Genomic DNA, 13,205 nt, shown 5'->3' on the forward strand with positions numbered 1-13,205 from the left:
GGAGAGGCCCCAGGGTGTCTATGGAGTCAGCTTTAGCTGAGACTCCAAGCAGTAGGAGATGTGGATCCTGAGGTGGCTACTTCCTTTAGCCAGGCATGACTCCCAGTGAAGGGACAAAGACAGCAACCATCCCACAAAATCTTTGACCCAAACTGTGTCCTGCCTACAAGATGTGCAGAGACAAAGATAGAACAGAGATGGAGGGAATGGCCAACCAATGACTGGCTCACATAGAGACCCATCCCTTGGGCAAGAAGCAATCCCTGACACTGTCAATGATACTCTATTGTGTCTGCAGCCAAGAGCCTAGCATAACTGTCCTCTGTGAGGAGCCAGTGGAAAGAGAAGCAGAGACCCCAGCCAAATTGGTGATCTCTGGGTTTATTTAGTAAGAGACCCTGTCTCAAAAAAATAAGATAAAGAGAAATCAAGGAAGATACCCAGGGTCGATGAGGCCTCTACACACAGAGATAAGTATCCACACCCACATGAAAATATACATACAGCACACAGATGTGAAAATTAAATAATTAATTTAATTAGCTTGTTAAGATGTTTGCCCAACTCTGATACTACGAACCTCTGCTCTCCTCGTTTGTAGTACACATTAATGTCCACCAGAGGGCACACGCTGCAAATTAAAGAAGGCTTGAAACACCTGACTAATCCTAGCCAAGATTGCCGGCCTGTGTCTGTGACCACTCCACTACAGATACAGTGAGATCACATAGAAACAGCTGTGGTGGCAGAAATTAAAGTTATACACAGCAGTATTCCCTCGAGCAAGCTTGGTCTAGCTACTGGACTGCCACTCTGGCTTTGAATATTCCTAATGTCCCCAAAAGGTCCATATCCTAAGATCTTGGTCTCAGAGACATGTAACTGGGAGGTGAGTGAACTGTGAGAAGTGAGGAATAGTAGGAGATTGGTCATTAAAGGTGTGACCTTGAAGAAAGGTCTCTCTCTCTCTCTCTCTCTCTCTCTCTCTCTCTCTCTCTCTCTCTCTCTCTCTCTCCCTCCTGATTCCCCCTCCTGTGTGTGCACGTGTGTGTGTATGTGTGTGTGTGTGTGTATGAGTGTTTTGCTCCTACACACACTTCACAAGATAGCAAACAAATGAACCCCAAAACTTCATCTTGAATCCCCCCAAACTGTTCAACTGTCCTTTGTAAAGTTATAAGCGTCCCCGGCATTTCATTGTATTAATGCAAAACTAACTAACCAACCCATTCGTTGAAAACAACAAAGGCCAACATCGAGGCCTCAAGGGCCACCCATAACCCTGGGTAATAGCTGGAACCTTGTATCCAGAAAACAGCATCAGATCACCCTGAGTAAAACCGACGTATGCTCTTGGTATAAGGACGTGTCACTCCTGCCCAGAGTGTCTCCACTAGCACCATTAGCCACGGGTTCAAAGTCATGCTCAAAATCAAGATGAGGCGAACAAGGTATGTGAGCTGTAAACATTAAGTTTGATCTTAAAGCTGATATCCAAGGTTCCTTCCTTCTCCTCATCCCAGCCCCACCCCTGCAGGGTATATATCATTCACCTCCATGAAACGGTGCCCTTGTTACACATATGGCACCATGTTAGACCAAGGAGTCTTTGAGCAACTAAGGAAGAAAACACCAGGCACAATGGAATCCACTAATCATAATTTGTGCCACGTCTGGTAGGACTGATAGCAGCAGTAAGGTCACCTAGACACTCTGAGGATCCAGATGTCCTCAAGCCAAGGACCAGTTGAGTGGAGAGTCCTCCACGAGTAAAATATTTGGCTCCAGGCATAGCCCCAGTCAATATCACTCTCAGAGGCTTCTGCAACCCTAGACTCTAGGCATCACACTAAGGACAATGCTTACACACATAAAAGTTTCTCTGGCTGTGAACAAGATGGCTGCCCCCTAGTGTCCTGTCCATGCATGCCAACAGACCATCAAAGAAAGGATTCACCATGTTGCCGGGAGCAACACTCGTCATCATGTGAAGGGATGGATGCCACAGAGTGGGGACACCTGGGAGTGAGTTTACAACTGGATGTCTCTAATTATTTTCATCCCAACTTTAACTATAAATCGGTAAAAATATAGCCACAATGGCCTGCCGAGGAGACAATAAAATGGGATTAAGACTCTCAGGAATTAGGGTTTCATCATTCTGCCAGACCAGCCAAAACACTGTCTGAAGTGGGAAGAGTCCACAGTGAGCTGTAGAGAAATGAGGGAGTGGGCCAATGATTTCAGGACCAACTGCAGGAGCGGGAGCCATGAGCCCACTGGGGCCATCAAAAATCCTGGCCATCCTGTGACAGGGTGGTGCGAACTCATCTAGGCTGTGTCAAGTTGATAATTAAAGCTAACTAGGACACTCCACCGCCCAAACTCCAGAACTGAAACTTGGGAGTCTGAGCTAAAGGTTCCCCTGGTGTCTCTGATCATCATGAGCTTGGAAACCACTGGATTAGGCCACTCTCTTGTACTGAGTGGTTTAGATAAATGCCTATATGAACTCATGTGAGCAGAAAATAAAATTTCAAGATCTCTCCCAACATCCAGCTAATTTCTCATTACAAACTAGTGACTTTTTTTTTTAAAGCTTGACTTGAAATTAACCACAGAATGACTCTTCATTATCAGAGGAATTTAACGTGGTCATTTCTGAAAGTGACTATACATCCTGAGATGCTGATACTCTATTAGTCAGAATAGTCAGAAGGTGGTGCTGTGGCAACAAACACCAAAATCTGTGGTTTGATACACTGGAGTCAGTTACAAAGTCATCTCCCTGGAGTTGACATCCAACCCAGGACAGCAGGGGGAGGGGTTCCTCCTGGGACACCTGCATCTCAGCACTGGGCTTAGAGTTCATTCACCACTGCAGGGCACTCTCTAGGATCAGTTGTATTGCCCCACACAAGAAGCCCTTGAAGACCAACCCTGCTATATGCTCAGACCCTAACTACACATTAGGGAAACCAGCAGTGGCTCCAATAGTTAAATAAAATGTATAGGACATGGGAAAGTGGGAAAGAAAAAAATATATATATATACACGTGTGCATATATTTGTATACATTGGGTTTTACCTGTTTCTTTAAATCATTGAGGGTGCAAGTTATTCTGAATAGTTTAAATTTTTATTTTATGTTTAGTTTGCATCCTTATTGTAAAGCAGTCTAAGGCACCAATTTATACCAAAGAAAATGTAAAAAAAAAAATCTCAGTCTAATGCCTGAAAGTATATTTTTAATCCAAGTGGGAATCACTGTTTGCACTTATTCTGTGCATGTGTTCTACTCATCGATGTAGATTTTACTTGATCTCTAATGACTTTGGTTCAAATTTCAGACCAAGCATTTCTCTTTAGGTCTCAGTTATCCCATCTCTAAAATAAAGATATTGGGAGAAGTTGCCTCTAGCAGGCCTTTCAGCTGAGGGTGTGCAAATGCACACCCTTAGCTGTTATCTATTCTCTCTTTCTCCTTCCCCCACAACTGCACCCAGGACCTTTAATACCTGGCAGGATAGACTTTGAGCCAACCTCCCTAAGACTACCTTGAGGGCCCAGAGCAGCGCACAGTGCTCTGGCACACCAGTGGTGCCATAAGAGTCCACGATTGCTTCCACTGAGATGTGCAAGCATCAGTACACCCTGAGTCCCTGGCCAAAATCACAGAATTCCTGAAATTCTTCCTCTGAACACAACACTGAAAGCCACTTCCTCCAGTATATTCCAAATGTATTAGGAGGTTTTGATAATAATAATAATAATAATAATAATAATAATATTTTCTTCATTTAATTTTGTGTATTTTGCTTATATATGTATATGTACTGCAACGTGTGTGAGTGTGTGTGTGTGTGTGTGTGTGTGTGTGTGTGTGTGTGTGTGTGTGTGTGTTTGGTACCCACGGAGGCCAGAAAAGAGTATCAGATTGTCTAGATATTTTAGTTACAGATGATTGTGAACCTCGATGTGGGTGCCGAGAACCAAACTCAGGTCCTCTGCAAAAGCAACAAGTGCTCTTGACGTCTGAACATCTCCTCAGCCCGAGGAGATGCTTACAACTCTGCCCTTAGGACACTTAGGACAACTCCTGGAACACAGTTATAGACTCAATATTTGCCATTTTAGTAAGTGAGTCGACCTCCTCTCCACTCCCATTTTATAGCATGCTTTAGAAAATCACCATCTGCTTCTCCAGCAACAGAGAAATTATTGCCCATTGTTTTTACCCAGAGACAGACACCTGAAGGTCCTTGGTGTTGAACTCTATTTGTAAACTGTTAACACAGCAACTGAGGAACAGCAAGATGGGCAATCAAGAAAGTACTCAGCTCTGGGAAAGAAAATGTAAGTTCCAATGACAAACACCCTCCAAGGTGTTTATAGACATTTATGTCCTCGTTTAAAGCCTTGCCTTGCAGATTACGCAAAGACAAGATTTTCGGAATTTCGTGGTTTAGATTTTCTGCATGGAAGCCAGCAGGGGGCGAACATGTTCCTCAACTCAGACTGCGCGGCAGAGACTGGAGCTGATTCTGCACTGAGACTTATTAAGGCTGTGCATTGCCCCTTTTTGACAACATAGAGAATGTTCTAATAGGTATATCCTCACGCAAACAAGGAACTTGGCAGTAAACGGTACTCGGTGAGAACAGTGTGTATAAATCCTTATCACTTTAGACTGAAGAGACCCAGAGGCAGCCTTAGACCTACAATAAATACCACCCAAGCCCAAAATGTGAGCCTGGCTCACCATGAATCAGAGTCCTTCAAAAATCCTATTGACAAGGCCTTGCTCTCTGTCTTAGTTGGGGTTACCATTATTGTCATGAAATACCATGACCAAAGAAACCTGGGGAGGAAAGGATTGATTTGGTTTACACTTCACATTGCTGTTCATCATTGAAGGAAGTTAAGACAGGACCTCAAGCAGAGTGAGTTCCTGGAGGCAGGAGTTGATGCAGAAGCCATGTTGGAGTCCTGCTTACTGGCTTATTCATTGTGGCTTCCTCGACCTTCTTATAGAACCCAGGATCACCAGCCCAGGAACAGCACTACTCACAGTGGGCTGGGCCCTCCCCCATCAATCACTATTAAGAAAATGCCCTACAGATGTAACTTATAGAGGCATTGTCTCAATTGAGGTTTCTTCCTTTCAGATAACTCTTGTGTCTAGTTGACATGAAACTATCCAGCACACTTTCTAACTGCAAGAATATCAGGCATTGTGAATCTATTGCCTCTGAAATTAACACAGTTCCTCCTGAATAAAGGAGGCCTATAAAGCTCAAGAAGCTATTTACAGTGCTTAGGAAATTCATGAAACTTACAGGAATCATAGAAAGCTGTAAGATGAACATGATCCCTCCCAAGATTATACAAGCAGTAAACAATTGCTAGGGAAAGACTTTCTGTGGAGCTGTCTGCAAGTTATACAGGGAAGAATTTTTTATCACCCATGTTCATTTAAGTATCCCTTCACCTATATTTCTATAAGAAGGCTGAGGAAGCCATGATGAGCAAGCCAGTAAGCAACACTCCACCATGGCTTCTGCATCAGCTTCTGTCTCAAGGATCTCACTCTGCCTGAGGTCCTGTCTCGACTTCCTTCAATTGCAGCTAATTCACAGCATCTGACTTAAAATTCAGGTTATTTCACTGAGCCTTTGACTGGATGTGGGAGATTGCCTTTAAAAATAACTCATTGGATCAGAACATGGCTTCAAAATCAAGCTCTTAGAAGGTGGAAGCAGGAAGATCAGAAGTTAAAATCCAGGCTTAGCTACATCAAACCAGTAAGAAAATTATTATTTTCTTAACAACAACAACAATAATAATAATAATCAACTCTTGGTGTCTAAAATTAGCCTTTATAGAAAAGATCAGCCATTATGACACTTTTGCTCAAAAGATGAGAGACGGGGAGGAGGGAAGAATGGAGGCAGAGGCAGACTAGAAGAAAGAAGGAAGTGAGGAAGTAAGAAGAGATGGGGAGGGGCTGAGGATATGAATGAAGGTTCCCATGGCCTAGCCTTCAGGCAGCCTCAGTAGCTGTTCTTCCTTCCTAGCAACTGAGGCTATACTGCATTGTTTGAAGTGTTCATTTTGTTTCAAATCAAAGATGAAGGACTAACTCACCCCCAAGACAAAAGGCATTTCCTCACAGGGTTCAGATAAATCAGAATTCAAGGAGAGGAGAGTCGAGGGTGAGCAATCCCTCAAAAACCATCTACAGAACAATTAAGCATTTGTCAATAGCCCTACTCACTTCTGAAGGGCAGGTGTGGAGAACCTTGGAGCCAACAGCCAAATAGGCCCTTGGAACCACCACATTCGAACGTTACACTTTGCAGAAGATGTAGTCCTGAGAGGACGTCTAAAAGTCCCAAGTCGAATGTTGGCAGATGCCAGGGAAATGGAGCAAGCTGAGGTAGGTAAGACGGGTTAGATATGTCACAGCAGACAGGAACTTTCTCCCTTAAGAATAGCAACAGAAGAAACATTGATGGTTGAAAGTAGCATTTGTCCTCAATAATGAGAATGAGATTAAGGACTTTAGCAAATTGGCCACCCCTCTCCTCTAAACACCATTTGCTACCCAGCTCCACTTGGTCATTGTTGCAGAGAGATGAAGTCTATCTGTCCAGTATGACTGTTTGCTGGGGCTTTCTGGGGCTTTTAAATAAATGTGGACTGGGGACTGGAGATGTGTCTCAGTCGTAGAAACTTGCCAGCTATCCACAAAGTCCTAGGTTCAATCTTCAGCACCATATAAACAAGCATGGTGGTGTGTGCTGTAAATTCCAGAATTAGGGGGAAGGCAGGAAGCTGGGACACCCAAGGCCATCCTTGGCTAATAGTGAGCTCAAAGCCAACCTGGAATACGAAAGACCCTGACACTAGATAGATAGATAGATAGATAGATAGATAGATAGATAGATAGATAGATAGATGGATAGATAGATAGAAAGATAGAGATGGGGAGGGAGAGAGAGACAGACAGAGACTTGTGGAGGGAGAGAGAGTTGAAAGAATTAAAATGCTCAGATTTTTTTTTAATGATGGCAACTAATTAAGAACAGAACCTTTGTTTCCCTGTTTGCCCTCTAATCTGGGGAACCATACATGGTAAGGAAAGGTTCTTTAGGAAAGCCCTGAGTTCCAATTTTTACCTCAATGTTCCCTTACTTTGTGACCTCACAAAAGACTCTTTTCTCTGCATTGTTTCTCATCCAAAACATAAAAAGGAGTGGGGGGGGAGGAGAAGGAAAGGAATGGACCTGTAAGATTCATTTCATTCTCTCTGGGTTTCTGAGTCTGTACAGAAGAGAATTAGCAAGGCATCATGGGACAATCATGATCTCCAGAGGCCAAGTTATCCAGGTGACATCTGCACCCCACACACACACACTCCTGTCTCATTGGAACTTCAAACTTGTCCACAGGGAACACAGATGTCTACCCTCCCTGCCAGTCTTCTTCCCACCTCTAACCCAAGTGCCCAAGTTTTCAAAACTCCACCCTCATCCAACCGCAAACCCTGTCTATTCCATTTCCTTTTCATCTCTTAGCTCTGATTGCTTCTTTCCATCCAAAGTACCTTCCTCCAAGTCTAGATATCCATGAACTTCACCCACATTGCATCAGCCTCTCTCTCTCTCCCTCTCTCTCTCTCCCTCTCCCCCTCCCCCTCTCTCCCTTTCTTTGTTCTCAGCTCTCTTCAGTCCATCCGTCCATCCTTCATAGCACAGAGTTTCCTCCATAAAACACAGGTGCCCAGCTTAAAACCCTGTAGTGATCGGAGGCCTGGTCCACAGGAAGGAAGGCAGGCACGTCTGTGTGGTAAACCTGTCCAAAAGCTATCACTAGGGAGGTCTTGGGCCTATGGGAGAATCAACACGTGATGCTACAGGTGTATTACTAATAGAATCGCAGTTGAACGGCCTTTGACTGCTTGTGTTTATTAACACAGACTGGTGTAGCTCTCGGATTTGGTCGGAGAAGCCTCTTTCAGCCATGGGCATACGTGAGAGCAGAGATTTATAACACACTAAAACACTGAGAAGGGATTGCTGAGTTCTCCACTGCAGGGGGGACATCTATATCACTCACTCCAAAGCCCAGAAACCTTTCAGAAGAGGAGTGGAAGGGCTGGCTGTAGGAGCCAGAGAAGGGAGAGGAGCGTTATAAAATGCTGTCACCTGAACATGGCATGGCTGTTACAGTTATGAACACACAGAGACGACGGTGACACCTGCAGAAGACATGCACACGAAAGAGAGGTGAACGGAGAAAGATGACTAAGAAGAGGGGACTGAGGAGGGACTGAGGGACTAAGGGTGGGAGGAGGAGCCAGAGGGACGGCAACAGACAGTGTGATCACTGAAGAATGTACACATACAGAAAACGCAAAATCTTAAGCCTGTTTGCCCTCATGGTAAAATCCAACTCTTTGTACTTTTTGCTTGGGCATCCCTGTGAGAGAGTGCCCGACAGAACAGATTAACTGTGGGGAATTTATTTTGGCTCACGGCTTCAGATGACTTTTGTCTATCACAATGGGAGAGGTAGGACAGTGTTCATAGTGCCGTGAGCCTGGGGTGGGAGTCCCTCCCTGTATGGTTAAGAAGGAGGCTGTGAGAGCAATAGAGACCCTGAAGCTGGGTTATCCCCTTCAAGGACCTACCCCTACTCACCTGCTTCAGCCAGCTAACCGAAGGGAAATGTTTAAACCACGGGCCTGATGAGGGCATCCAAACCATAGCACGCTTTAACCCAAGACCCAGCCTGCACGGGCACCTTACCATTGACCCTCCTTCCTGCCATTCAGGACTCAGTGTCCCAGGAGAGTAAGTGCTCAGCTGATTGAAGTCCAGTCGTGGGGCTTAGCCCCAATGGCTTGTGACAGGACTGGCTTGGGTCCCCTTTAAAAGTTCCATTGGGACTTCACACAAGACCTCTTCCAAAAGAGCAGTCTCAGGGGGCCTTTGGTCTGTTTACCTTTCCGTCATCCACTTTGGCATTCTCCACTCTCCCCTGAAGAAGAGAAACTAGCTTGTTTACCAATGAGTCTGTGGCCCCTTGCATTGCCAGGTTCCCAACAGCCGGTGCGTTGTTTGATGAATGAATGAATGAATGAATGAATGAATGTGTGGATAGATGGATGCCAGAATCCTCCAAAGACTCTGCCACTTTCTAGCTATGCATCTATGAGAAAGCTGCTCTCACTTTCTGTCCTTACAGGCACTTGTGGGTTGTAAGGGGAAATTAAACAAGAGGCACAAATGTGTTTTAGGACCTAGAACATCTGAATGTAGACATCGGTTGCTACCCATTTCCCCTGAGCTTTAGCTTCCTGGCCTGGGTCCTACTCCATAGCCTTAAAGTATGAGTTAAGTGAGTTAGCATATGCAGTGTGCTTTAAATGGTACCTCACACACTGCATGTATTATCAGATGAGTGTAGGGAAATGATGGCTGAGCTTCACAGCCCTCTGGGATGCTGGGTGTGGTGAACGTTTGCTCATTTTGGATTAACAGGGTCTTGTGTATGTTTCTGATAGGATTGTCAACTGCAGTGGGCCCTTCCTTAGCCAGCAGAAACCTACACTCAAAGGTCAGTCAACAGGGTGTCTATTCTCCTGATCCTGAGAAGTAGAAATAAGAGTAAATTGTTAGGTTCTCGTGTATTCTAGGGGTTTTATTAACCCTACAGCCCTAGGTTCTTCAGCCTCCCTCCACGTGTGGAGCCTCACAACATTCCCGGGCTGGCCATTTCTGTGCCTCACTGCCAAGGACTATGTTTCAGACCCAGAAAACAGTCAGGCTATAGTCACTGTGAGAGGTCTCACAAGGCATTTCTCTGCCCTGTGCCTCAGTCCCCTGCACTTGAGGTGAAGGACCCTGAGTAAGGTGCTGGTTCCCAATCCTGGGTCATCAGCAGAGCCTCTAGGGGCCTTGGTTATCCCCAAGGCTCACCTCATTCTCACTAGAGTAGCTGTCCAGGGGGTGGGGGAGCCTCAGAATACCTATATGGTTCACAGGTGCCCCATAAGACTTTAAGACACAGGGGTTGGGGATTTAGCTCAGGCGCAAGGCCCTGGGTTCGGTCCCCAGCTCCGAAAAAAATAAAAAAGAAAAAAAGAAGAAAAAAAAGAAAAGAAAAAAAAAGACTTTAAGACACAGCCACTGGGGAAGCTGTGGCCCCAGATGGCCTCTAGGGACCTTTCAAATAGAAAAGACCAGGGATCCAGTATTTCTATGATGATGCTGCCCTGTAGAAAACCTCAGTTTGGGCTCCCGTCTTGTTATTCTCTACCTCCAAGAGGAAAACTCCACGTTCTAGTTACTTTTCTCTTGCCGTGATAAAACAAGATGGCCAAGGCAACCTACAGATGAGTTATTCTTATTTACAGAGCCACGGAGGTAAGAGTCCATCCTGGTGGGAAGACAGGCAGCAGGAACAAGAAGCCAAGAGGTTATGTGGCAACCACAACACCAAACAGAGAGAGAAAACCAGAGCCCTCAAAGCCCACTCCCAGTGACACTTCTTCCAGGAAAGCCACACTTCCTAAATCTCGCCCCAAACAGCACTACCAGCTGGGGACCAAGCATTCAAATGTGTGCACCTATGGGGACTCTTTTTCCTATTCAGACCACTACCCTCCAGTAACTTCCATATATTAGGATCGAATTCCTACACTTTCCCAGGTCCCTGCATGTTCTAGTTCATGCATTCCTCCCCTCCCTTGTCTCTCTTATTCCTCATAGAAAGAGGTCCACCCTTGGCACTCTGGATGGCCAATTCCTGTTGCAGCTCAGATAAGCTCTCCCCCTCGGAGACTTTTCTCAGGAAACCTAATGAGACCTGTGCCTTTCTACCTCCATTCTCCATCAAGCCTGCCTCCTTTCTTTCTCTCTTCTGCACCTTGCTATGGTCTGAATTGTCTTGCTGTTTGTTGCTTTGTTGGGATCCATTGCTGGTGGGCCCCCTCCACTGGAATGTAAGTTCTATGAAAGCAGGGAACCTGTCTGTTCTTTAACGCATGCCAGGCCCCGAGCGGCAGTAGGGCACTCAGAGTAAACCCACAAAAAAGGATCTAGTAGTTACTACGGTTTGTAAGAAAACCCAAACAATAAACATTTCAATTTTCATGTAGCTGAGAAAGTTAGTTTTGGTTGGTTGGTTGGTTGTTTGGTTGGTTGGTTAGTTAATTGATTGGTTGTTTGTTTGGTTGGTTGGTTAGTTGATTGGTTGGTTGGTTGTTGGTTAGATTAGGTTGGGTTGGCTTGGGTTTAACATTTGTTTGGTTGACTGTTTTGTTTTTACTTTCTTTTGTTTTGTTTTAGACAGGGTTTCCAGTAACCCATGCTAACTTAGAACTTGTTATGTATTCAAGACTGACCTTGAGTTCCTGATGCCCTGCCTCTTGCCAGGGTGCTAGGATTACTATGCTGGGCTGTAAGTATTTCTGATATATTCTGAGATCAGGAGCCAAGTAACTTAGCCTTTACTTGTAAGCTAACAAGGTGATGCCGGCCATTCTCTAAGGCATGGTATAATCTATAGGGAACAGGGGCTGGGGGGGGGCAGGGTTGTGCCATGCACACTCCAACTGTGCACACCACAGTGATCTATCTTCAGCTAAGGTTCTCTTCTGAAAAAGCTGGCTAATGACCTTGATCATCTTTTCACTCTTCAGGCTTCCATCTAAGAAATCTAACTCCAGGAGTGGTCACCTGTCTCTGGAAATCCACTGATTCACACAACAGCTGTGCTTTTTACTTTTCTGTCTCTACTACCACAACATCAGGCCTAGCTCCAAATTCATATATATATATATATATATATATATATATATATATAAAATATACATCTGAGTGAAACATCAGGACACTATTTTTAGTCTCTTAATATGATCCACTTTGTTGATTTTGATGGTCGGATAACACCTAACTTTTATCTCGAGATCCCATCAAAAGAGAGTGCATAAAGTTCATTCACATAGTTGATTTGTAGGAGACTTAAACAGTGACCTACAATGATAATGCTGCTACATCACTGGCTACACAAACGTAAAGGCTCTGTCTTCAGAAAGCACCGAAGACCTAAGAGCTGGGGCGACCTCCACGTCTTTATAGAAGCAAGTAAATAAAGGGGAACAGACAAGACTTGGGAGCTACAAAAGCAGTAGCCTACAGTGACAATCAGGTGTGTTGATCTATTTCTTCCCCAATGCCACTCGTTCAACAAAGATTCACTTTGTACCTCATGTACATCAGACAGACACCTAGACTATAACAACGATACAAACAGATAAATACGCCTGCCCATGTGGACCTTATATCCCAGTGAGAAAAAATGGACATTAAATAGTGGCTTTATTGGAGACTAGAGAGATAGCTCAGTGGTTAAGGGTATTTGCTGCTCTTACAGAAAACCTGAGTTCAATTCTCAACAACCTTCTCAGGCAGCTCACTCCTTACGGGACTTTAACTGCAATCCCAGTGGGATCCAACAAAGGGATCTGGCCTCTTCAGGTACCAACACACACGTGTGCATAACCCATACACACATAATTATATGTATTATGTATTATAATTGTGAGTATGTATATATAATTATAAATAATAAAAATTGCAAATTTTACTAGTGACTCTGTCTTAGGGTTTTATTGCCATGAGGAGACACCATGACCACAGCAACTCTTATGAAGGAAAACATTTAATTTAGAGCTGGTCCAGTATCGTGACAGGAACTGTGGCAGAGACCAGGCAGATATAGTGCTGGAGAAGGAGCTGAGAATTCTACATCTTGATCCTCAAACAGCAGGAGACTGTGTGCCACGCTGGATATAGTTTGAGCACACTTCAAAGCCCCACCCCCATAGTGACACATTTCCTCCAACAGGGCCACACCTACTCCACCAAGGCCACACCTCCTAATAGTGCCACTCCCTATAGGTCAAGCATTCAAACACATGAGTCTATGGGGGCCATTCCAATTCAAACCACCACAGACTCTATTAAAGAAATCATCTAATTTATAATTCATGAATTTGCTCATCTAGAACATATTATAAAATCTCCCAAGAAATACAAATGAGATATTGACTATTACAATGTAGTTTGTAAACCAGGGATGCAATATGTTAGAAGGGAAAATAAGCCGATGTAAAAGAAAGAAACAGAGGCAGA

This window comes from Rattus rattus, chromosome 2, assembly GCF_011064425.1.
Source record: "Rattus rattus isolate New Zealand chromosome 2, Rrattus_CSIRO_v1, whole genome shotgun sequence".
NCBI classification, from domain to species: Eukaryota; Metazoa; Chordata; class Mammalia; order Rodentia; family Muridae; genus Rattus; species Rattus rattus.